The sequence below is a fragment of the Scyliorhinus torazame genome, chromosome 11, assembly GCF_047496885.1.
Source record: "Scyliorhinus torazame isolate Kashiwa2021f chromosome 11, sScyTor2.1, whole genome shotgun sequence".
Lineage (NCBI taxonomy): Eukaryota > Metazoa > Chordata > Chondrichthyes > Carcharhiniformes > Scyliorhinidae > Scyliorhinus > Scyliorhinus torazame.
This window is the reverse complement of record NC_092717.1, coordinates 165362020-165389602: the sequence shown is the minus strand read 5'-3', so window position 1 is coordinate 165389602 and position 27583 is coordinate 165362020. Positions and strand designations below refer to the sequence as shown.

Genomic DNA, 27583 nt, shown 5'->3' with positions numbered 1-27583 from the left:
CCCAACCTCCACCCCGGCACGGACCCCCCCAACCCCCAACCTCCACCCCAGCACGGACCCCCCCCAACCTCCACCCCGGCACGGACCCCCCCCAACCCCCAACCTCCACCCCGGCACAGACCCCCTCCCGGCACTCCCCCGGAGCCCAGCCTACTCTAACCACCCCCCGCCCCCGCCACACACACACACACAAGCCGAGACACACCTCTCCTCACGCTATCAGTCTGCGGCCACGCCATTTCCTGCCCACAGCCAACCCCCCAGGCCGTCACTCACCTCCACGCTGGTCGGCGTGAGCCTGGAGCACCGGGTCACGCCGATGAAAAGGAGGTTTGATTCACGTCGACGTGAACGGTCATCACGTCGACGGGACTTCGGCCCATCCGGGAGGGAGAATATCGGCAGGCCGAAAATCGGCTGCCTTGCGCAGACCCGTGACATTCTCCGCGGCAGCGGCGCCATTAACGCCCCGCCGACTTTTCTCCCTTCGGAGACTTCGGCGGGGGCGGGGGCGGGATTCTCGGCGGCCAACGGCCATTCTCCGACCCTCTGGGGGTTATTCGGCACTTCGAAGGAACACATGCATTATGTACGTAGACAGAAAATTTCTCACTATCCTTACTCTCATTAAGTTATTTAGAAGTGTATATTAAAGAGAATATAATTAGGCATCACAGTTATGAATGTCAAATCAGACCCTGACCTTGTCAATTGTCCCAATACCGAGTGTGAATAAAATGCAGGGACTTCACCATAAGGTATCAGTAATGTAATCTGCAGTAATAACACAAGAAAATATATGATCTGAGCAATTCAGTGAAAACCTTTCCTAAAAAACTATGAATTAGCACAACCCTGTCATATATTGTACTGAATCATTATCCAAAAGCTGAGATTCAATTTTGTACCATTAAAGCAGTATTCAAAAGAGAAACAAAAGGAAATTTTCCACTTTGAGGCAGAATATCAGCGCAATGGGGTTTTCACTTGTGGGGCAGGATTCTCCCACAATTGGCGGGGCGGCCCGTACCGGCGCCAAGAGCGGCGCGAACCGCTCCGGCGTCGGGCCGCCTGGAAGTTGCAGAATTCTCCGCATTTCCGGGGGCTAGGAGGAGGAGACCGCAGGAGAGGTTGGTGCCGTGCCAACCGGTGCCATAGGGCCGCCGCGGGCCGGCGCGAGTTGCCTCATGCGCAGGACTGCTGGCGTGTCCTGCCGCATGCGCAGAACCGCCGGTCTGTGTCCAGCGCATGCGCAGGGGGTTTCTTCTCCGCGCCGGCCATGGCGGAGCCTTACAGAGGCCGGTGCAGAGGGAACGAATACCCCTACGGCACAGGCCCGCCCGCAGATCGGTGGGCCCGATCGTGGGCCAGGCCACCGTGGGGCCCCCCCCCGGGCCGGATCCCCCCGCGCTCCCTGAAGACCCTGCAAGCCGCGCTCCAAGCCAGGTCCCGCCAGGATGGACCATGTAAATTTCACGCCGGCGGGACTGGCCGAAAACGGGTGGCATCTCGGCCCATCGGGGCCCGGAGAATTGCCGGGGGGGGGCGCTACCAATGGCCCCCGACCGGCGCGGGATTCACGCTGCCCCCCGCCTATTCTCCGACCCGGCGGTGGGTCGGAGTATCCCGCCCGTGATCTTTCTGGACCAATCTTGTTTGAGTTTCTGACGCTAGCCTAATTATATAAGAACAGTAGCTCCCAACTTGTCTGGGGAATTCACTGTCAGTAGGGGAAAAGGAATTGCAGTCAGCAATGTTTGAAACTGCTATTGAAAGAGCAAGTTAAGTGTTGCTCAGTAGAGGCAAATAAAACCGCAGAACGGAGCAGATCACAGAATTGTTACAGCGCAGTAGGAGGCCATTTGGCCCAGCCTGTCTGCAGCTGCTCGCCAAAGAGCATCATGGCTTTGTGTCATTTTCAGATAAATGTTTAGACGTCCTCTTGGAAGTGTAGAAAATGTTTTAAAAAGCCCTTCTTTTTATTCCAAGACACTACCTTCTGAAAAGAAATGTTCTTGCTGCTTGACAGGAGGTGACTGGCGAGTTAAATGCACCTGGAGGATGTGGGAGCACAGGAATAACCATACTAATCATCTCAGGAACTGTGCCAAGGTAAAGCTCTCCGGCATCGCATTATATGAAGTAGATGGGCAAGGAATGCTGGGCACTATCAGTTTCTCCTAATCCTATTACATTCTGATGGAAGCTGCTAGCTAAGCCACCAGTAAATAGCTCTTGCCAAGCTTCACATGCATCTCCATACTGTAGCTGAGCACATTTTATTACTGCAATTCAAACTACAACTGTTTTGCATAAACATTTGGAACGGTAACTGCATAAAGCTAGTTTACCACATGCATAATTAACCTGAAAAGTAAATGTTCATATACCCACACGAGGTAGCATTCAAGGTGACAAATTGATTTTCAATCTTTCATGTATTTTCAAGGCTTTCAACATTACAGCACCACTTTCTTGTTTGCAAGCCAAGGCAGCACAAAGTGGTACATAACAACAGGAAGAAAACACAAATCGGCAGAGATCTTTCTTAATTTAGATCTCACAATTGGCAATCAGCAAGCTTCACAACTGGCATCAAGAGATAGCCGGCCATGATGAAGCTGGCAGACTCCTAAAACTGAGGGCAAGCATGATCTTTTTCCTGTCTTCTTTGCCCTTAATGACTCACCTGCACTCAGTCATATACACACATTAAAGCATGACGCAGTTATTAAATGTAAAGGAGTGCTTCCAGCTATCATTCTGACATACATTCTGCTCTTTATCTATAATCACAGAGTCACAGAATTCTTGCAGTGCAGAAGGAGTCCATTCGGCCCATCATGTCTGCAGTAGCTCTCCAAATGAGCAGTTCACTTAGGGCCATTCTCCTGCCTTCTCCCCTTGCACCTGCAAATTCTTCCTCTTCAGATAGCAGTCTAATTCTATTTTGAATGCTTTGATTGATCCTGCCTCCATCACAATCTCAAGACAGTGAATTCCAGATCTTAGCCATGTGCTGTGTGAAAAAGTTTTTTCTCATGTCGCTTTTGATTCTTTTGCGAATAATTTTAAATCTGTGTCCGCTCGTTCTCGATCCTTTCAGGAGTGGAAACTAGTTACCCTGTCAGACTCCTCATGATTTTGAATACCTCTACTCCTGACAGCCTTCTTTCCTCTAAAGGAAACAGACCTAATTTAATAAGGCATGGAGAGTCCACAGCGAGTTGTAGTAAAACCATTTATTTATGAATATATTATCTACACGGGCCCGATTAAACCTCACCGGGTCTTCAGTCGACCTTTTATACTAGTGCTTGTAAGCTACCCCGAGGGCTCGCAGTCCCAATGAGCATGGGGAAGCAATCATCCCCAGCTGGATGTGGCCCATGCAGGATATTACATTCCTTCCAGCCAAGTCCCAAAACCCTCTTGAAGAACAACAATGAGGAGGAGACGAGGAAAAAGAAGAGGATGCAACCGGTACAGCACCAGTGGCAGCTGGGCGACAAAAAAACAAAACAAATGCATTGGAGTTCCGATAGGATGTCACAGAACAGGAGTGGTCAGCATGTACCCTGCCAATGATGACGTCTGGCTCGGCACCCCAACACATCTCACAGGGGGCGAAGACGGCAACAGCCGAGCCTGGGGACACCGCATGGCAGGGCATCTGACCCATCGATGAAAAACCCCGAATCGCTGCAACGTTCCTTCCAAGCCACAGAGGGACCACATGGAGAGGCGGAGCCTGACAATGTCCACCTCCACACTCCCGCATCTCTTGAAAGCCCCTTAGTGCTAGAGTTTAAAAAGGAGGCTGCTGCATCCACCGAAATGCCAGGGAGCTGTCGCCCAATATGAGTAGCAGTCGTTCGATAACACTATCCAAACTCTAAACTAAGGGTTGTCATATCCATGCAACAGTCGCCTGCACCCGCAATGCACAATGCGTTAGTGTCTCTATTTGCAAAACTTGCAGCCACGCGATAACCTTCAGGTCTCAGTTCGAATGTATTTGATATGTAGCCCGCAGACCAATCAGTCACGGAACATGTGGTCAATACAGTGCCATCTTCATAACTTCGGCGATGATCCAAAAGTCTAGCAGCAAACTCGACAAAGCACTCCACGTTGGACAACACCGCCGCAAAATGGTGAGAGACAGACAGACTGAAAAGTTGTGCCATCATCATGATAAGTCGAGTCAAATGATACCACATCCGGTACTGCCGGATTCGTAAGGCCCTGCCTTAACAGTGCCCTGTCCTATCAGTCTACTCTTCATCTTCAGCAAAGTGATGGAGTCATGAACAGTGCTGTCAAGCGGCACTTACTCAGCAATAACTTGCTCACGGACGCTCAGTTTGGGTTCTGCCAGGGTCACTCAGCTCCTGACCTCATTACAGCCTTGGTTCAAATATGGATAAAAGAGCTGAATGCCAGAGGTTAATTGAGAGTGACTGCCTTTGACGTCAAGGCCAAGGAACCTGAGCTAAATTGGAGTCACTGGAAATCAGGAGGAAAACTCTCCACTTTTTGTAGTCACATCTGGCACAAAGGAAGATAGTTGTGGTGGTTGGAGATTAAACATCTCAGCTCCAGGACATCACTGCAGGAGTTCCTCAAGCTAGTGTCCTTGGCCCAAGCATCTTCAGCTGCTTCATCAATGACCTCCCATCATAAGGTCAGAAGAGGGGATGTTTGTGGATGACTGCACAAATGTTCAGCACCATTTGTGACCCCTCAGATAATGAAGCAGTACATGTCCAAATGCAGAAAGACATGGACTATATCCAGGCTTGGGCTGACAAGTGGCAAGTTATATTGATGCCACACAAGTGCCAGGCAATGACCATCTCTTACAAGAAAGGTGAGAGGACCTAATCACGCCCCTTGACATTCAATGACATTACCATCACTGAATCCCCTGCAATCAACATCCTGAGGGTAACCATTGATCAGAAACTGAACTGGACTAGCCACATTAATACCATGACTACCAGGGCATGTCAAAGGCTAAGAATCTGCTGGCAAATAATAATCTTTATTATTGTCACAAGTAGGCTTAGATTAACACTGCAATGAAGCTACTGTGAAAATCCCCCAGTCGCCATGCTCCTGCGCCTTTTCGGGTACACTGAGGGAGAATTCAGAATATCCAAATCACCTAACATGCACATCTTTCAGGACTTGTGGGAGGAAACCAGAGCGCCCAGAGGAAACCCACGCAGACACGGAGAAAACGTGCAGACTCCGCACAGTCAGTGACCCAAGCCGGGAATCGAACCTGGGACCCTGCCGCTGTGAAGCAACAGTGCTAACCATTATGCTACTGTGTGCCCTATAGACAAAATTAAAGGGCTCATCCGGGACTTGAAACCGGGGTCTCTCTCAAATTCACAGTGCACAAGCTCCGAAGCGAGAAGCTTACCCTGAGACCAACAAGTAGTTAACTCACCTCCTGACCCATTCAAAGCCTGTCCTCCATCTACAAGGCACAAGTAAGGCGTATAATGGAGTACTCTCCACTTACCTAGATGAGTGCAACTCCAATAACACTCAAGAAGCTCGACACCATCCAAGACAAAGCAGCCCGCTTAATTGCTACCCCTTCCACAAACATTCAAACCCTCCACCACCGATGAACAGTGGCAGCCATGTGTACCAGCAACAAGATGCACAGCAGTAACTTACCAAACTCCTTCGACATCACCTGCCAGATACATGACCGCTATCACCTAGAAGGTCAAGAGCAGCAGACATATGGGAACCCCACCACCTGGAGGTTCCCCTCCAAGCCACTCGCCAGCATGATTTGGAAATATATCGCTGTTCCTTCACTGTCGCTGGGTCAATATCCTGGAATCCCCTCCCGAGCAGCTCAGGGACTGCAGAGATACACAAAGATAGCTCACCACCATCTTCTGAAGGGCAACTAGGGACGGGCAATAAATGCTGGCCTAACCAGTGCCGCACACATCCCCTAAATGAATACATTTTTTTAAAAACTCCAAACGTATGCGCTCCACAGGTTGGCAGCAAAACCTTGGCCTGGCAATCATTGTCCATGTCACCACTGGCTCCGAAAAAGCACCTCAGATACTCTGCGAACTGATTCCAGAAGGCCATCCCAGGATCAAAAACATGCAAACGCCCGACCAGCAGTAATGGAAATCGATGAACTCCGGACCTTAGTCCTGAAACAAAACTTTGGGGAGGTGGCTCAGCCAGACAGGCTACATGGTGACAGTTCCAGTTTTACCCTCATCGCCAGTTTAATAAGGCATGGGCAGTCCACAGCAAGTTATAGTAAAGACATTTATTGAACAACAATATTATCTCGACGAGGCCCAGTTACACCTCACCAGGTCCTCTCTCCTATCTGGTCGGCTCTCTACTGGCCAACCTTTCATAGCAGTGCTGGTAAGATACCCCACCCATAGAGGGAGAGCTTGCAATTCCATTGAGCATGGGGAAACAATTATCCCCAGCTGGATGAGTCCCATGTTATTACACCTAACCTTTCCAATTCATCTTCAGAACTAATCTTCCTTATCCCTGGAACTATTCCCATTAATTTTCACTGCAATTTCTCAATTCGTTCACATTCTTCCTGAAAACTTGGCCCCAGAACTTGGCGCAATACACCAGCTGAGGTTGAAGTAATGTTCTATTCAAGTTCAACATAATATTCTTGCTCTTTCACTCTATGCCCCTATTAACAGAGCCTAGAATACTGTATGTTTTATTAACCATTCTCTCAACCTATCCAGCCACCTTCAATTACCTCTCCACATAGACATCAACCTCCCTCTGCTTCTGCACCCCTCTATCCAATTGTAATTTTTATTTTATATTGTTTCTCTAATGTTTTTCCTATCAAAATGAATCACTTTACATTTCTCTGCATTAAACTTCATCTGCCCCCTGTCTGCCAGTTCCACCAATTTGTCTATGACCTTTTGAAGTTCTACATTCTCCTCCTCCATGCTCCTGGGGCTGGTATAGCACAGTGGGCTAAACAGCTGGCTTGTAATGCAGAACAAAGCAGCAGCGCGAGTTCAATTCCCGTACCGGCCTCCCCGAACAGACGCCGGAATGTGGCGACTAGGGGCGTTTCACACTAACTTCATTGAAGCCTACTTGTGACAATAAATGATTATTATTATCACAGTTCACAATGCCTCCACGTTTTGTATCATATGTGTATTTTGAAATTGCACCTTGTGCTTCAAGGTCTAGGTTAGGATTTGTAAAACTGTTTACAGCCACGGAACCCTTTTGGCCTCCCAAGGGTACTGATGGAACCCCGAAAAACAGTCTCATTATGTTGAAGAGTTGAACCACACAAAAATGATTGTTTTTGCACAATACATACAAACACACAAGGACAAGTTTATAAAAGTCTTTCTATTTATTATGTGTCGATATTTATTATAATTAAGAAGTTTCCTTATTCAACGGTACGGGCGGCATGGTAGCACAGTGGTTAGCACTGTTGCTTCACAGCGCCAGGGACTGGGTTTCAATTCCCGGCTTGGGTCACTGTCTGTGCGGACTCTGCACATTCTCCCTGTGTCTGCGTGGGTTTCCTCCGGGCGCTCCAGTTTCCTCCCACAAGTCCCAAAAGATGTGTTTCTTAGGTGAGTTGGACATTCTAAATTCTCCCTCAGTGTACCCTAACAGGCACCGGGGTGTGGCGACTTTGAAATTTTCATAGTAACTTCATTGCAATGTTAATATAAGCCGACTTGTGACACTAATAAAGATTATTATTATTAGCAAAGTACTTAAGTCTTCCTTTATTTTTATCATTTTTAATCAAAGGAGTGATATTGTTTTCTTTGCTCACAAATTCATGCTGAAGAGCTGGATTATATCAGACACACAGACAACACACAACATTGATTCACACACTCTCACATGTACATATATGCGCAGACACTCACATACACACTCTCTCACACACGTACACTCACTCACCTCTCTCTCACACACATACATGCACACTCACTCTCATCTCGCTCTCGCACTCTCTCGCACACACTCACACCTTTCTCTCACACTCTCACACACACTCCCCTCTCTCACACACACGCTCAAACTCTCACCTCACACACACTCACACTCTCACTTCTCTCTCACACACACACATAGACATGGACACTCTCACCTCTCACACACATGCACAAACACATCCACACGGTAGCACAGTGGTTAGCACTGTTGCTTCACCACACCAGGGACCCGGGTTCGATTCCCGGCTTGGGTCACTGTCTGTGCAGAGTCTGCACATTCTCCCCGTGTCTGAATGGGTTTTCTCCCGGTGCTCTGGTTACCTCCCACAAGTCCTGAAAGACGTGCTTGTAAGGTGAATTGGACTTGCTGAATTCCCCCTCCGTGTACCCGAACAGGCATTGGAGTGCGTCGACTAGGGGATTTTCACAGTGATTTCATTGCAGTGTTAATGTAAGCCTATTTGTGACACTAATACAGATTATTTTTTTTAAAACATTCACATTCACACTCACCTCTCTTTACAAACACACACACATCTCTCTCTCTCACACATGCACTCTCACCACTCGCACACATACAGACACATCTCCACTGTCACTGACCTCTCTCAAACACACACATGCATACATATTCTCTCTTGCACACACTCTCACACACATGCACACTCACACCTCTCTCTCACAAGCACTTTCCCTTTCACACACAGGCACTCACACACATGCACACACTCACACCTTTCTTTCACAAACATGCATACACTCTTGCTCACACACATTCACATTCACCTATCTATGATTCTCTGATAATCTCTGGGACGGCACGGTAGCACAGTGGTTAGCGCTATTGCTTCACAGCTTCAAGGTCCCAGGTTCAATTCCCGGCTTAGATCACTGTCTGTGCGGAGTCTGCATGTTCTCCCTGTGTGGATTTCCTCCGGGTGCTCCGGTTTCTTCCCACAGTCCAAAGATGTGCAGGTGGATTGGCCATGCTAAATTACCCTTAGTGTCCAAAAAAATGTTTGGTGGGGTTACAGGGATAGGGTGGAGCTTAAGTAGGGTGCTCTTTACAAGGATTGGTGCAGACTGAACAGCCTCTTTCTGCGCTGTAAATTCTATGATTCTATGAACCCAGTTTAAAGAAACCTGGGGCGCGATTCTCCGACCCCCCACCGTGAATCCCACCCCCGCCGTGTCCCGAATTCTCCGCCACCAGAGATTTGGTGGGCCCACCCCCGGCGATTCTCCGGCACGCAATGGGCCGAAGTCCCGACGCTGTCAACCCTCTCCCGCCGGCGTGGATGAAACCACCTTTTGAATGGCGGGACAAGGCGGCGCGGGCAGGCTCCGGGGTCCTGGGGGGGGCGTGGGGCGATCTGGCCCCGGGGGGGGGGTGCCCCCACAGTGGCCTGGCCCGCGATCGGGGCCCACCGATCCGCGGGCGGGCCTGTGCCGTGACGGCACTCTTTTTCTTCCGCCTTCGCCATGGTCTTCACTATGGCGGAGGCGGAAGAGATCCCCTTCCCTGCGTATGCGCGGGGATGACGTCAGCAGCTGCTGACACTCCCACGCATGCGTCGCCCGGCGTAGACCTTTCGGCGCCGGCTGGCGTGGCACCAAAGGCCTTTCCCGCCAGCCGGCGGAGCGGAAACCACTCCAACGCGGGCCTAGCCCCTCAAGGTGAGGGCTTGGCCCCAAAAGGTGCGGAGACTTCTGCACCTTTGGGGCGGCCCGACACCGGAGTGGTTCCCGCCACTCCATTACGCCGGAACCCCCCCCCCGGCCGGGTAGGGGAGAATCCCGCCCCTGATGTAGGTCATTACTATATATAACAGAAAAAGCAAGTGTCCCAACAGTGATCCCTGGGGGCTCCACTACAAACATTACTCCAGCCCAAAGCACATTTATTAACCTCTACTCTCGGTGACCTGTCACTGAGCCAATTTCATGCAGATCCCAAAGCACAAGCTTCAGGCCCCTGTAGCACCTCAAAGCAGGACCCAAGTACTCTATATCACTTGTTTCAGCTGGAGCAAACACCAGCAAATCAATAACCTCAAAGAATTCTCATTATTAATTAGAGGTGAGCTTATCAGAAATACAGGACAAGACAAGCAGAAACAGAGGGTGAATGCAAAGAACAAAGGACATCCAGGAGCTGCTTTAGGTCCTCCCTCAGCTGCTAAAACCCACCGATTCTTCAAATATGTTTCTGACAAGAATGTTACAGGAGTACCAATATTTCCTGCAATTGTTCAATGTGCCAAGGACCTCCAAATTCTGAGGGCAGGTCTTCACATGTTCACTTCTGCATCTCTGTAGTCATGAATAATCATTTTTCAAAACTGCAGTTCTCCCAGAGATTAGGTTAATTCTAAGACTATCTGTAACAGAGCCCTGGGTCCTAATCCTAGTTACAATAGTTCTCAGGAATGCTCAAACTGCTGTTAGAGATCTTGGGTTGCAATCTCCAACACTGTCCTATATTGAGAGAATTATTATGCAGGGCTTCACTGCATTCATTGGTGTCAATGGGTCTGCATTCATGTCAACAAGTGAGCATGGTGAGGCTGTGCTTTGTAGCAAAGGCAGACCTGGAGTAGATATTATTATCCTTGGGTCAACATCATATTGGTTGCACTCTCTCTTCCACCAAAGTAATGTATATGTGCCAAAACCAGACAACCAATTGAGCAATGGATATGTCAGAGTCAGTTAGCTGCAGATTTAGCTTGTGACTTAGCACAAGGATACACATGGTTGCCACCAAAGAGATTCACACTAACATTCAGCCACATGACTTACTTTTGCCATAAGCAAAGCTCCGAACTAGCTCAGCTTTTGAAGCTACCTGTCTCTTTGTACCTGTGTCCACCAGGGCACCGAAGGGCCTCCGCCGGCTGGCGCGAGTTGGCGCATGTGCGGGAGAGCCAGCGTGTGCTGGCGTAATCCCAGCCCATGCGCAGGGGGGTTCATCTCCACACCAGCCATCGCGGACCGGTACACCAGCTGGCGCGGAGGAATAGACTGCCCCCATGGCACAGGCACGCACGCGGATCGGTGGGCTCCAATCACGGGCCAGGCCACCATGGGGGCACCCTGTGGTAGTATGTATTAGGGGTCATGTGGGACTGGAAGCCCTAATGTCATTGGCTGACAGATCCCGGGTCCTGGTTGGCCGTTGACCTCTAGCTCCGCCCTGAAGGCGGAGTATAAGAAGCCGGAGTCCTCCCCCGCAGGCCATTCTACTATCGAGCTGCGGGGGAATAGACACGCAGTGAACGTGGCAGCAGCCTTCAAGCACTGGCAGACTTGTTTCGAGGCCTACCTCAGAACGGCCACCGGCCGGGTCACAGAAGACCAAAAACTACAGGTCCTGCACTCGAGGTTGAGCACGGAGATTTTCTCCCTCATCGAAGACGCGGAGGATTTCCAGACGGCGTTCGCAGCACTGAAAAGTCTCTATGTCCGCCCAGTTAACCAAATCTACGCTCGCTACCAGCTCGCGACGAGACGGCAAAGTCCCGGAGAATCGATTGACGAATTCTACGCCGCGCTTCTGATTTTGGGACGAGCCTGCAGCTGCCCTTCGGTGAACGCAAATGAACACACGGACATGTTAATGCGCGATGCTTTTGTGGCAGGTATGAATTCCTCCCAAATCCGCCAAAGACTTCTAGAAAAAGAGTCGCTAGGACTCTCAGAGGCACGGGCCCTAGCAGCCTCCCTAGACGTGGCCGCGCGGAATACCCGCGCCTACGGCCCCGACCGCACGGCAGCCCATTGGGCTCCGTACGTACCCGTCGTGACAAACCCACCCCCCCCCCCCCCACGGACACCCCACATGCTTGCGCGGTCCAAACGCCAAGTCGCACCGGGGGCGCCCGCTGCTATTTCTGCGACCAGGCAAAACACCCCCGGCAGCGCTGCCCGGCCCGCGCAGCTATCTGCAAGAGCTGCGGGAAAAAGGGCCATTTCGCGGTTGTGTGCCGGTCCCGCGAGGTCGCCGCTGTCCCGGGAGAACAGGGAGCCCTGCACGCCGCTTACGCTCCCCAACCCCCCCCAGCGCCCCATGTACGACCCGCAGGCGCAGCCACTCTGGGTCCCGACCACCGCGGTTCCGGGAGAACAGGGAGCCCTGCACGCCGCTTACGCTCCCCAACCCCCCCCCCCCCGTCCCCACGTATGACCCGCCGGCGCTACCAATTTGGGTCCCGACCACCGCTGTCCCCAGAGATGAGGGAGCCTCGCGTGGTCCGAACGCTCCCCAACCCCCCAGCGCCCCATGTGCGACCCGCAGATGCCGCCATTTTGGGTCCCGGCCACCATGAGGGGAGGAAGGGCCCCGCCATCTTGGACCACCCCAGACCTGTACGACGCATGGGGGCGGCCATTTTGTCCACCCCCGCCGCCATCTTGTGACCCCCAGCCATGTGCGATGTATGGGGGCAGCCATTTTGTTCATCCCCGACGCCATCTTGGACGGCAACAACGGACCCCAGTGTCGACGGCTCCACGGGGTTCGAGGAAGACGCTCCACTACTACAACCACGTCTCGCTTCAATAACGCTCGATCAAGCTCGGCCCCGGACACTCCAGACGACGACGACAACGGTGCTAATAAACGGGCACGAGACACCATGCCTAGTCGACTCCGGGAGCATGGAGAGCTTTATCCACCCCGACACGGTAAGACGCTGTTCCTTGACCACCTATCCCAGCGCACAAAAGATTTCCCTAACTGCAGGATCCCACTCCGTACAGATCAAAGGTTCCTGCATAGTTACCCTAACGGTGCAGGGGAGGGAGTTCAAAAACTACAAACTACACGTCCTTCCCCAACTCTGCGCCCCCACATTACTGGGATTAGATTTCCAGTGCAATCTACAGAGCCTTACGTTCAAATTCGGCGGCCCAATACCCCCACTCACTATCTGCGGCCTCGCAACCCTCAAGGTGCAACCCCCGTCCTTGTTTGCGAACCTCACCCCGGATTGCAAACCCGTCGCCACTAGGAGCAGACGGTACAGCGCCCAGGACCGGACCTTCATTCGGTCCGAAGTCCAGCGGCTACTAAAGGAAGGCATAATCCAGGCCAGCAATAGTCCCTGGAGAGCACAGGTGGTAGTAGTGAAGACAGGGGAGAAGCAAAGGATGGTCATAGACTATATGGCCAGACCATCAACAGGTACACACAACTAGACGCGTACCCTCTCCCCCGCATATCCGACATGGTCAATCGGATTGCCCAATACAAAGTCTTCTCCACCGTGGACCTCAAGTCCGCCTACCATCAGCTCCCCATCCGCCCAAGTGACCGCAAGTACACAGCCTTCGAGGCAGACGGGCGATTATACCATTTCCTAAGGATCCCATTTGGCGTCACAAACGGGGTCTCGGTCTTCCAACGGGAGATGGACCGAATGGTTGATCAACATGGGTTGCGGGCCACGTTCCCGTATCTCGACAATGTAACCATCTGCGGCCACGACCAGCAGGACCACGACGCCAACCTCCAAAAATTCCTCCAGACCGCAAAAGCCTTGAACCTCACGTACAACGAGGACAAGTGCGTTTTAGCACCAACCGGCTAGCCATTCTGGGCTACGTAGTGCGCAATGGGATAATAGGCCCCGACCCCGAACGTATGCGCCCCCTCATGGAATTTCCCCTCCCGCACTGCTCAAAAGCCCTGAAACGCTGCCTGGGTTTTTTTTCATACTACGCCCAGTGGGTCCCCCAGTACGCAGACAAGGCCCGCCCTCTAATACAGACCACGACCTTCCCTCTGTCGACAGAGGCTTGCCAGGCCTTCAGCCGCATCAAAGCGGATATCGCAAAGGCCACGATGCGCGCCATCGATGAGTCCCTCCCCTTCCAAGTCGAGAGCGACGCCTCCGACGTAGCTCTAGCGGCCACCCTTAACCAAGCGGGCAGACCCGTGGCCTTTTTCTCCCGAACCCTCCACGCTTCAGAAATCCGCCACTCCTCAGTGGAAAAGGAAGCCCAAGCCATAGTGGAAGCTGTGCGACATTGGAGGCATTACCTGGCCGGCAGGAGATTCACGCTCCTCACCGACCAACGGTCGGTAGCCTTCATGTTCGATAATGCACTGCGGGGCAAAATCAAAAACGACAAGATCTTAAGGTGGAGGATCGAGCCTCCACCTTCAACTACGAGATCTTGAATCGTCCCGGAAAGCTGAACGAGCCGTCCGATGCCCTATCCCGCGGCACATGTGCCAACGCACAAATTAACCGCCTCCAAACCCTCCACGAGGACCTCTGCCACCCGGAGGTCACTCGGTTTTCCACTTTATCAAGTCCCGCAACCTCCCATACTCTTTAGAGGAGGTCCGTACAGTCACAAGGGACTGCCACATCTGCGCAGAATGCAAACCGCATTTTTTCAGGCCGGATGGTGCGCACCTGATTAAGGCTTCCCGCCCCTTTGAACGCCTTAGTCTGGATTTCAAAGGGCCCCTCCTCTCCACCGACCGCAACACATACTTCCTTAATGTGGTGGACGAGTACTCCCGCTTCCCATTCGCCATCCCCTGCTCTGACATGACCGCGGCCACAGTCATTAAAGCCCTGAACACCATCTTCACACTTTTCGGTTGCCCCTCATACGTCCACAGCGACAGGGGGTCCTCTTTCATGAGTGACGAGCTGCGCCAGTTCCTGCTCAGCAAGGGCATAGCCTCAAGCAGGACGACCAGCTACAACCCCCGGGGGAACGGGCAAGTAGAAAGAGAGAACGGCACGGTCTGGAAGACCGTCCTACTGGCCCTACGGTCCAGGGACCTCCCAGTTTCACGGTGGCAGGAGGTCCTCCCGGACGCTCTCCACTCCATCCAGTCGCTATTATGTACGAGCACTAATCAAACGCCTTGTGAGCGTCTCCTGGTCTTCCCTAGGAAGTCCTCCTCTGGAACGTCGCTGCCGACCTGGCTGGCGGCCCCAGGACCCATCTTGCTCCGAAAGCATGTGCGGGCACACAAGGCGGACCCGTTGGTCGAAAGGGTTCACCTCCTCCACGCGAACCCGCAGTACGCTTACGTGGAGTACCCCGACGGCCGACAGGACACGGTCTCCCTGCGGGATCTGGCGCCCGCCGGCAACACACACACCCCCCCGACACCATTCACCCAACACCCCCCCTTCCTGCCACCGCCGCACCCCGCGACCGCCCCCTTCCCAGGAGGATCGGTTCCCCTCCCCTCAGGCCCGACCAAGAATAAAGCCCAAGCTGAAACCGTAAGGCTCCCGGAGACGACAACACCAGAACAAGCACCACCACCACCACCGGGGCCGAGGCGATCGACACGGACGACCAGACCGCCCGACCGACTCGTGGCGTCGATCTAAATCAATATATGGACTTTTCACAAAAACATTTTGCTTTTTCTCCCGATACCTTCTGTAAATAGTTGAAACAGGACAAAATTGTACATACTGCATTGCCATATGAATGTTTTCCTCCCAGGACCAGCCCTGTAAACCCTTACCACCATGCGAAGCATCACCCTGCCGGGTTCATTTTTGACAAGGGGTGAATGTGGTAGTATGTATTAGGGGTCATATGGGACTGGAAGCCCTAATGTCATTGGCTGACAGATCCTGGGTCCTGGTTGGCCGTTGACCTCTAGCTCCGCCCTGAAGGCGGAGTATAAGAAGCCGGAGTCCTCCCCCGCAGGCCATTCTACTATCGAGCTGCGGGGGAATAGACACGCTTAATAAAGGCTCATCGACTTCACTCTATTCATCTCTCGGAGTCTTTGTGCGCTACACACACCCCGGGGCCAGATCCCCCCGCGCCCCCCCCCCCCCGAGGACCATGGAGGCTGCCCGCGCAGCCAGGTCCAGCTGGTAAGTACCTGTCGTAACATACACCGAACACGGGCGGCCACTCGGCCCATCGCTGGACGGAGAATCACTGGGGAGGCCGCTGCCAGCGGCCGCCAACTGGCGCGGCGCGATTCCCACCCCAGCCAAATCCCCGGCGCCAGAGAATTCGGCAGCCGGCAGGGGCAGGATTCACGCTGCCTCCCGGTGATTCTCCGACCCGGTAGGGGGTCGGAGAATCCCGCCCATACATATCTTTGCTCTAATTGCCCTTCCCACATTAGTTTTGCCATGGGTCCCGAATGGACATATTGCACTACCTTCAAGAGACAATCTTGTACAAAACCTGTCTATCAGGTCCCATTAACAGCATACTCCATCTGCAATCCTTTGTTAACTTTTGCTGATCCAAAATCAGATGAAGGCTGCCTCATTTTATTCGTGCTGGACAATAGAAGTAATTATTTAATCATACAGAAGAAGGCTGTCATTATTACATTTCTTTAATTTATTTATTGACTACTTTTGAGGATCTAACTCTGCTCGCCAGAGTTTATGGGATGTCTAGAGTGCAAGGTGGAGGGCGGGGGACACCTTCTACAGCAGAATGGAAGTCTCCTTTGGGGCACCCTAAGCTGGATTCTCCGATAATGGGGCTAAATGTTGATGCCGTCGTAAAGACCGTAGAGTTTTCCGACGGTGTCAACAGGCCCTCAGGCCCACCGATTCAACAGCCCACAAGGAGCCAGCACGGGCGCCGCGGGAATCGCCTGAGGCAGCGGCCACCGATACGCGGCATCGTGTCATTGACGCGATGCTGCAGCGCCTTAAAGCCAGATCCGCCCCAAACACTTCCGTCGCATGGAGGATGGCCGCCCGCCGTGCAGCGCCGAGATTTCAGGAGGGAGAGCTGGACACCCTCTTGGACGCCGTGGAGCAGAGGAGGGGGGTCCTGTACCCCGCACCCGGCAACAGGATAGCAGCCGCCGCCATCTGGCATTCATGGGTGGAGGTGGGCGATGCAGTCAGTGCCATCGGGACGGCTGTCAGGACAGGCGAGCAGTGCCGCAAGAAGATGCACGACCGACTCAGGGCAGCCAGGGTGAGTACCCACCACTGTTGATGTTTGTGTGCCCTCCCAGGATAAGAATGGCCATAACCACAGGGAGCGGGAGGTGACTGTGGGGGCAGCACCTGAACTCTGTCCCCTCACCATGACCGAGCAGAGGGCACTTGACTTCGCTGGCGGAATCGAGGATCAGGAGGTTGCCGATGCCGAGGTGTGTCACCAAGTGAGACTCGCCCCTGCCTGCCCGTGGCCCCTCACAACACATGTGCCAAACCCCACCCCCATCACCACAACCCCCCCTCACCCCAACACCCCACCCCACTCCCCCACCACAACCCCTCACCACAACACCCCCACCCCAGCCCCCGCTCACCACAACCCCCCCAACACCCTCACCACAACCCCCCTCACCACAACCCCCTCACACCCAACCACCCCTCACCACAACCCGCTCACCCACCCCCCCCCCTTACCCCCGCCCGTCGGTCTAACCATACATGCTGTCTTGTGTCTTACAGGACCAGCCGGTGATGTTCCGGGCCCATCCGGTGCCCCCCGCCCCCAGCCAGTGCCAGGGCCGGTACTCCCAGGGACGCAAGCACCGACGGGGAGGCCAGCCATCTCAACAGCCCTGCACCTGACACATCTACATAGGACACATTGTAGCCATCTGGGATGGCCACTTCCCGATTACAAAATGGACACTTTGCAAAGATTGCAGGGAAAATTGACAATACTGAGAAAACAAGCAGGTTCAGGGTTTGTCTGTTTATTGGAGCCGCAGCTCCTAGACAAGACCAAAGCTGCAAACCCATTAGCATACTAATGGGCCATCTCCGGGGACAAAAGAGTAACATTTAAGTAAACGATACTAAGGCAGACACCCCGGTGCCAGAAGAGACCGAAAGAAAGCAGGCCAACAGCCACCTAGGACACGCCCAGCCACCAGGGCACACACCCCTTTATTGGAGAAAATCGATAGGAACGATTGAGAAACGGCCCAATTAATTGGGGCCAAGTTCAAGGTCCGCCCAAAAGCGCGCGCAGCCCCTTTGGGTATAAGAAGGATCCCCCAAGAGAGAATCGCTCTCTTGTGGCTCCGGCTCTCACTAAACGGAGACCTGCCCAACAGCAACATCAGAACAAGTAAGTCCAAGGTCAACGCACGCTACCAGACAGACGACCTTAGCTGTTATCCCATAACAGTTCCACCCCAGCAGCCTCAGAACCGAACAACGGCCATTGTTCCCCTGACTGAGTGGGTGCCCAAAGCTAATTATAGGCTTTAGCAGTAGTGATAGTTTAGTCTGTAGTATTTGTGCATTAGAATATTTAACTGTGTGTGTGTAAATAAATAAGCATTTGACTTTGAACTAACTAACTGGTGTATTGAGTCTTTGATCAGTATTTGGTATGAACCTTGTGGCGGTATCGAAAGATACCTGGCGACTTGAGAGCAAAACGTAATTAGAATTAAGGAAGGCGACCATATTGGCCGCCATACTCAGAGCCAAATAAAGAGAAACACAATTAGCAACACAGGACACATCTACACAGGCCACATAACACAGGACACAGCTACACAGGGGACAGAAACAGAGGGCACAGAAACAGAGGGGATGGACACACAGTACACAACCACACAGGGGACGGCAACACAGCACACACCGACACAGGGGACGCCAGACTTCAGGTCCAATGAGGACATTGCGTTAGACTCTCTGGCAATGCTATCACCTACATCCTCCACCATCGTGGAGACTATCACCTCGGTTGAGATCATTAGTGAGGAGGCTTCTGTGACACTTACTGGTGAGCACCACACAGCCGATCCGGTTCAGCAGGTGGCGGTAGGAGCAACCGAGGGACCGGACGGTCAGAGGGCAGCCCGGCCCCAGCAACCAGCTGGCGCCCAGATAGGTCCCGGGTTCCTGGAATCTCTACTCCCACCCATAGAGGCGATGCAGTCAGTGACCCAGGGACCAGACAAGGGGATGACAGCCGGCTTCCAGCACCTGCAGATGCAGGAGCAGGGAGTGGTACCGGTCATGCATGCCACCCAGGCCAAAACCGCATGGGGAGGTGAGTGTGGTCGGTGGTGGAGTAGGTGAGTGTAGTCGGTGGTGGGGGAGGGGAGGGTGGTCGGTGGTGGGGGAGGTGAGTGTGGTCGGTGGTGGGGGAGGGGAGGGTGGTCTGTGGTGGAGGAGGTGAGGGTGGTCGGTGGTGGGGGAGGTGAGTGTGGTCGGTGGTGGGGGAGGTGAGTGTGGTCGGTGGTGGGGGAGGGGAGGGTGGTCGGTGGTGGGGGAGGTGAGTGTGGTCAGTGGTGGGGGAGGGGAGGGTGGTCGGTGGTGGGGGAGGTGAGTGTGGTCGGTGGTGGGGGAGGTGAGTGTGGTCGGTGGTGGGGGAGAGGAGGGTGGTCGGTGGTGGGGGAGGGGAGGATGGTCGGTGGTGGGGAGGGGAGGGTGGTCGGTGGTGGGGGAGCTGAGTGTGGTCGGTGGTGGGGGAGGGGAGGGTGGTCGGTGGTGGGGGAGGTGAGTGTGGTCGGTGGTGGGCGAGGTGAGTGTGGTCGGTGGTGGGGGAGAGGAGGGTGGTCGGTGGTGGGGGAGGCGAGTGTGGTCGGTGGTGGGGGAGGGGAGGGTGGTCGGTGGTGGGGGAGGTGAGTGTGGTCGGTGGTGGGGGAGGTGAGTGTGGTCGGTGATGGGGGAGGGGAGGGTGGTCGGTGGTGGGGGAGGTGAGTGTGGTCGGTAGTGGGGGAGGTGAGGGTGGTCGGTGATGGGGAGGTGAGCGTGGTCGGTGGTGGGGGAGGTGAGTGTGGTCGGTGGTGGGGGAGGGGAGGGTGGTCGGTGGTGTGGGAGGGGAGGGTGGTCGGTGGTGTGGGAGGGGAGGGTGGTCGGTGGTGGGGGAGGTGAGTGTGGTCGGTGGTGGGGGAGAGGAGGGTGGTCGGTGGTGGGGGAGGCGAGTGTGGTCGGTGGTGGGGGAGGGGAGGGTGGTCGGTGGTGGGGGAGGTGAGTGTGGTCGGTGGTGGGGGAGGTGAGTGTGGTCGGTGATGGGGGAGGGGAGGGTGGTCGGTGGTGGGGGAGGTGAGTGTGGTCGGTGGTGGGGGAGGTGAGTGTGGTCGGTGGTGGGGGAGGGGAGGGTGGTCGGTGGTGTGGGAGGGGAGGGTGGTCGGTGGTGGGGGAGGTGAGTGTGGTCGGTGGTGAGGTGGTGCCATGTTGTGGTGTCCGTGCCCCTTAGCATCAGAGAACCCCCTCTCTAGTTGGTGAAATGTGCGGCTATTAAACCGTCGGTGGCCCTGCCGGTGGCGTCATGCTGCCTCCCGCCCATGTCCAGCCCCCATGTCCCGCCTCTCCCCCTCCTCCTCATCTGGAGAGGCGTGCCCGTCCTCCTGAACCTCCCCCGCCTCTACCTCCAGCACATCGTCCCTCTGCTGGGCTATATTGTGATGGACGCAGCAGACCACAATGATGTGGCCGACCCTCCTTGAGTCGTATTGGAGGGCCCCTTCAGGAGCCCAAAGCACCTCTCGACCACACCCCTGGTCACACATTGGGCCTCATTGTAGCGAGTCTCCGCGTTGGTCCGTGCCCTCCGTATAGGCGTCATCAGTGTCCCTCAAACATGTCGGGGATCACAGATTGTGCCATCATGAAGGACTCATGTACATTGCCCGGGTACCGGGCGCAGACGTGCTGTATCTTCATCTGGTGGTCACAGGCCACCTGCACGTTCATGGAGTAGTAGCCCTTCCTGTTCATGAACACTGGCCTGTTATCCGCGGGTGGCTGCAGGGCGGCGTGCGTCCCATCGATGACCCCCTGGACCATGGGTATCCTGGCGACAGCAGCGAACCCCGCTGCCTGGGCATTCTGGTGGGCGCAGTCCACGGGGACCTGGATGTACCGGTCTGCAATGGCATACAGGGCGTCAGTCATGGCACGGATGCACCTGTGCACCGACGCCTGTGAGATGCCGGACAGGTCCCCACTCGGCAACCGGAACGACCCCGACGCATAGAAGTTTAGGGCGACTGTAACCTTGACGGCCAACGGTTTCCCGGCTCATCCTCAGTCTCCTTCTGCATGCCCTGTCCAGGAGTCTTGGAACTACATGTGGCACCGGTACACACGGAGCGACATGCAGGGCAGCGGCCCCCACATCGGTGGCCAACATCGCTCGGTTTATGAAGCATTTAATATAGGGATATGAATACAATTACTTGTTTCTATAAGAGATTAAGCACTTGAATGACACATTTGTTTTATAGAGGATTAAGCATTTGAAGGAATGTAAATATCATGAGTAGATTCTTGTGAATGAGTGATTTTTTAAAATACAGTAGAATATCTTTTATTCTTATATCCGAAAACTAAACCCATCCAAAAGCTGAACATTTTTTGAAAGGCAATGCAATCAATTTGAATGTTAATAAAACAATGTAATATTATATTTCAGGTGTAATAAGCGTTAACAGGTAGGAAGTACGGTGTGTGAGAGTTATAAAATAGAGAAACAACCTAGTATTTGTAGACTACGACTAGTCTAGGTTTAGGCTATTGTAAGCTCGGCCTGTCATATATATTGTCGAAACGTGAAAATATCTGAAACCAAAATACAATCAGCCCCAAGGGTTTTGGATAAAGGATACTCGACCTGTGAAGTCATCAACAGACTCTTAGAACTTTATTTTATTTCATCTCAGCATGGGTCCTAAGGTCTGCCCAATGGTGGATACTGGATGAGTCAGCATGGATGGTGTCATGGCAAAAGGTGATAGGGCATGAGTTGGCATGGATCAGTATGGATGGAGCTTGGGGAGTGTGTAGTGGAGTGAGGGGGTGAGTGCTGAAGGGTTTAAAAAAAAAGTTTTTTTAACAGCAATGACAAAGCCTCGCAGCACCGGAGCAAGCTATCACACAGCCTGGAACCCGAGAGCCACTTTGGCTGCCTCCAAACACTTTCCGGGGGGGCAGCAGGCTCAATTCATGTTATTACTCACCCCATCATTGTGGACACTTTCTCCAAAGTCGGTTTGCAGGGCCAAGAAATGTTGTGACTCTACGCTCCAGGCTCAGGAGCAAAATTCCAGGCCATTGAGAATGAAAGAAAGATTGGGTTAAGGAGAGGGCAAGACTTCAGTATAGAGCGCAGAGAGAGAGAGAGGGGGAGTCTTCAGTAAAGAGCGCGGAGAGAGAGAGGGGGAGTCTTCAGTAAAGAGCACGGAGAGAGAGAGGGGGAGTCTTCAGTAAAGATCACTCTCGGGTAAGACAGCTGTTTGTTTGTTTAAAAAAAAAGGTATTGTGACATCACACGACACTGTGATCTGATTGGCTGAAAGGTAGACTGGGATAAATTTGAATATCTGGAGTTACTGATTTAAATACTAGTTTCGATTTGACTTACATTACCATTTTTAAGGTGATTTGAATTACTATTTAAAAATTTTTAAATTTGACTTAAATAACTATTTTGGGTTGATTTAAATTACTATATTTAATTTGATTTAAATAACTTTTTAAATTTCAATTAAATAACTATTTTTAATTTGTTGTCAGATCAAGAGGGATAAATACTCAGTTTTTAAAAAAAATCTATTTAAATAGTACACGGGGATTGGATTTGATCTGACACAAAAACATCTTTCGAAAGTTTAATTTCAAAGGTTTAATTTAAAGGAATAATTCATGGCAGGGCAGCTCCAAGGCGTGGTCTGCTCCTCTTGCTCCATGTGGCAGGCTGGGGACAGTTCCAGTCCCCAGGCTCAGCATGTGTGCAGGAAGTGTCTCCAGTTACAGCTCCTGGAAGCTCGAGTTTGAGCGCTGGAGCAGCGGCTGGAGCATCCGCGAGTCGGAGAGCATCGTGGATAGCGCGTATAGAGAGGGGGTCACACCGCAGGCTCAGACTCCGCAGGCAGGAAGGGAATGGGTGACCACCAGACAGAGCAAGAGAGTGAGGCAGGTAGTGCAGGAATCCTCTGTGGCCATTCCCCTGCAGAACAGATAAACCATTTTGGATACTGTTGAGAGGAATGGCCTCTCAGGGGAAAACAGCAACAGCCAAACTCATGGCACCATGGTTGATTCTGCTGCAGAGGGGAGGGGTGATATGTGTGACAGTGCAATAGTTATAGGGAATTCAATTGTAAGAGGAATAGACAGGCGTTTCTGTGGCCGCAAACGAGACTCCAGGATGGTGTGTTGCCTCCCTGGTGCTCGGGTCAAGGATGGCTCGGAGCAGATACATTCTGGAGGGGGAGGGTGAACAGCCAGTGGTCGTGGTACACATCGGTACAAACGACATAGGTAAAAAAAGGGATGAGGTCCTAAAAGCAGAATACAGGGAGCTAGGAAGGAAGTTAAGAAATCGGACCTCGAAGGTAGTGATCTCAGGATTACTACCGGTGCCACATGCTAGTCAGAGTAGAAATGACAGGATATCTAGGAGGAATACGTGGCTGAAGGGATGGTGTCGGGGGAGGGTTTCAGACTCCTGGGGCATTCGGAACGGTTCTGGGGGAGGTGGGGCCTGTACAAACTGGACGGGTTACACCTAGGCAGGACTGGAACTGATGTCCGAGGGGGGCTATTTGCTAGAGCGGTTGGGGAGTGTTTAAACTAATGTGGCAGGGGGCTGGGAACCGATGCAGGAAGTTGGAAGGTAGTAAAACGGACAGAAACAAAAGGCAGTAAGGGGGAAAGTGTAAGGCCGAGAAGCCACAGTCAAAAATCAAAAAGGGCGACAGGAGAAGGCACAGTGACTGAGGGGAGCTCAGTGAATAGGTCCAGTAATACTTAAAGGAATAAAACGGGAAGTAAAAACATAAATCGAAAGCGACGCGGCAGGTTGTTACATGAAGATATGGGTTCAACGACAAGGAAAGTTAGGAGAAAAGTTCAGAGGAAAAATAACTTAGGAAAGGTTACAGATCAAGGTGTTAAGATTCAAAACAGAGGTATAAAAACCAACATAAGTGTACTTTACCTGAATGCTCGTAGTATTCGAAATAATGTAAATGAGTTGATGGCGCAAATCATCGTGAATGACTATGATTTAGTAGTCATTACTGAAACATGGTTAAAGGATGGTCGCGACTGGGAGTTAAATATCCAAGGGTATCAAACTATTCGGAAGGACAGAGTGGATGGGAAGGGAGGTGGTATGGCTCTGTTATTTAAGGATGGTATCTGGGCAAAAGTAAGGGATGACATCGGTGCTATATGGAGGATAAGGTTGAATCCATTTGGGTGGAAATCAGGAATAGTAAGACGAAAATGTCACTGATAGGAGTAGTCTATCGGCCACCAAATAGTAACATTATGGTGGGGCAAGCAATAAACAAAGAAATAACGGATGCATGTAGAAATGGTACAGCAGTTATCATGGGGGATTTTAATCTACATGTCGATTGGTTTACCAGGTCGGTCAAGGCAGCCTTGAGGAGGAGTTTATAGAATGTATCCGCGATAGTTTCCGAGAACAGTATGTAATGGAACCTACGAGGGAACAAGCGGTCCTAGACCTGGTCCTGTGTAATGAGACAGGATTGATTAATGATCTCATAGTTAGGGATCCTGTCGGAAGGAGCAATCACAATATGGTGGAATTTAAAATACAGATGGAGGGTGAGAAGGTAAAATCAAACACTCGTGTTTTGTGCTTAAACAAAGGGGATTACAATGGGGTGACAGAAGAGCTAGCTAAGATAGACTGGGAGCAAAGACTTTATGGTGAAACAGTTGAGGAACAGTGGAGAACCTTCCAAGTGATTTTTCACAGTGCGCAGCAAAGGTTTATACCAACAAAAAGGAAGGATGGTAGAAAGAGGGAAAATCGACCGTGGATATCTGAGGAAATAAGGGAGAGTATCAAATTGAAGAAAAAAGCATACAAAGTAGCAAAGATTAGCGGGAGACTAGAGGACTGGGAAATCTTTAGGGGGCAACAGAAAGCTACTAAAAAGCTATAAAGAAGAGAAAGATAGATTATGAGAGTAAACTTGCTCAGAATATAAAAACTGATTGTAAAAGTTTCTACAAATATATAAAACAAAAAAAGAGTGGCTAAGGAAAATATTAGTCCTTTAGAGGATGAGAAGGGAGATTTAATAATGGAGATGAGGAAATGGCTGAGGAACTGAACAGGTTTTTTGGGTCGGTCTTCACAGTGGAAGACACAAATAATATGCCAGTGACTGATGGAAATGAGGCAATGACAGGTGAGGACCTTGAGAGGATTGTTATCACTAAGGAGGTAGTGATGGGCAAGCTAATGGGGCTAAAGGTAGACAGGTCGCCTGGCACTGATGGAATGCATCCTAGAGTGCTAAAAGAGATGGCTAGGGAAATTGCAAATGCACTGGTGATAATTTACCAAAATTCACTCGACTCTGGGGTGGTCCCGGCGGATTGGAAATTAGCAAACGTGACACCACTGTTTAAAAAGGAGGTAGGCAGAAAGCGGGTAATTATAGGCCAGTTAGCTTAACTTCGGTAGTAGGGAAGATGCTAGAATCTATCATCAAGGAAGAAATAGCGAGGCACCTGGATGGAAATTGTCCCATTGGTTCATAAAGAGCAGGTTGTGCCTACCTAATTTAGTGGAATTTTATGAGGACATTACCAGTGCGGTAGATAACGGGGAGCCAATGGATGTGGTATATCTGGTTTTCCAGAAAGCCTTTGACAAGGTGCCACGCAAAAGGTTGCTGCATAAGATAAAGATGCATGGCACTAAGTGTAAAATAGTAGCATGGATAGAGGATTGGTAATTAATAGAAAGCAAAGAGTGGGGATTAATGGGTGTTTCTCTGGTTGGCAATCAGTAGCTAGTGGTGTCCCTCAGGGATCAGTGTTGGGCCCACAATTGTTCACAGTTTACATAGATGATTTGGAGTTGGGGACCAAAGGCACTGGGCGCAATTCTCCACTCCCACGCCGGTTGGGAGAATCGCCTGGGCCGCCAAAATTTCCGGGGACGCCGGTCCGACGCGCTCCCGCGTTTCTCCCAAGCGGCGGGAATGGCCCGGTCGGGTTTCGCGGGCCGCAGGCCGGAGAATCGCCGGAGACACCGAAAATGTCGATTCTCCGGCACCCCCGCTATTCTGAGGCCCGGATGGGTCGAGCGGCCAGGCCAAAACGGGAGGTTCCCCCCGGCGCCGTCCACACCTGGTCGCTGCAGTCGTGAGCGGTGCGTGAACGCTGGAGGGGCGGCCTGCAGGGGGGCAAGGGGGGGTCCTGCACCGGACTTTACCTTAAATGTGGGGTGGCCCGCAATCGGTGCCCACCGATCATCGGGCCGTCCTCTCTGAAGGAGGACCTCCTTCCTTCCGCGGCCCCGCAAGATCCGTCCCCCATCTTCTTGTGGGGCGGACTTAGAGAGGACGGCAAACACGCATGCGCGGGTTGGCGCCGGCCAACACGTGCATGCGCGGATGATGCCCGTTATGCGGCGCCGGCCGCGTCATCTATGCGGCGACGCTTTTACACGGCGACAAGGCCTGGCGCGTGTAGATGACGCGGCCCCGATCCTGGCCCATTGTCGGAGCCTGAATCGGTCGGGACCGGGGCCATTCCGCGCCAATGTGAACCTCGACGGTGTTCACGACGGCGCGGCCACTTCGGCGTGGGAGTGGAGAATCCCGCCCACTCTGTCCAAGTTTGCAGACGACACTAAGATGAGTGGTAAAGCATAATGTGCAGAGGATACCGGAAGTCTGCAGAGGGATTTGGATAGGTTAATTGAATGGGCTAGGGTCTGGCAGATGGAATACAATGTTGACAAATGTGAGGTTATCCATTTTGGCAGGAATAACAGCAAAAGGGATTATTATTTAAATGATAAAATATTAAAACATGCTGTTGTGCAGAGAGACCTGGGTGTGCTAGTGCATGAGTCACAAAAAGTTGGCTTACAGGTGCAACAGGTGATTAAGAAGGCGAATGGAATTTTGTCCTTCATTGCTAGTGGAGTTTACGACTAGGGAGTTTATGCTGCAATTGTATAAGATGCTAGTGAGGTCACACCTGGGGTATTGTGTTCAGTTTTGGTCTCCTTACCTGAGAAAGGACGTACTGGCGCTGAAGGGTGTGCAGAGGAGATTCACTAGGTTAATCCCAGAGCTGAAGGGTTGGATTACGAGGAGAGGTTGAGTAGACTGGGACTGTACTCATTGGAATTTAGAAGGATGAGGGGGGATCTTATAGAAACATATAAAATTATGAAGGGATTAGATAGGATAGATGCGGGCAGGTTGTTTCCATTGGCGGGTGAAAGCAGAACTAGAGGGCATAGCCATGAAAATAAGGGGAAGTAGATTTAGGACTGAGCTTAGGAGGAACTTCTTCACCCAAAGGGTTATTCACAATTTACTTAGATGATTTGGAGTTGGGGACCAAAGGCAATGTGTCCAAGTTCGCAGACAACACTCAGATGAGTGGGAAAGCAAAACGTGCAGAGGATACCGGAAGTCTGCAGAGGAATTTGGATAGGTTAATTGAATGGGCTAGGATCTGGCAGATGGAATTCCATGCCCGACGAAGCAGTTGAGGCTCCTTCATTAAATGTTTTTAAGGTGATAGATAATTTTTTGAAGAATAAAGGGATTAAGGGTTATGGTGTTCGGGCCGGAAAGTGGAGCTGAGTCCACAAAAGAT

The 27583-nt window shown here is 52.1% G+C and overlaps 1 protein-coding gene across 2 annotated transcripts in view; it reads right to left on the bottom strand.

The window, feature by feature from the left end:
• Nucleotides 1-27583, bottom strand: part of cnbd1 (cyclic nucleotide binding domain containing 1) — a 427576-nt gene that overhangs the window by 227641 nt on the left and 172352 nt on the right. The window lies entirely within an intron of this gene.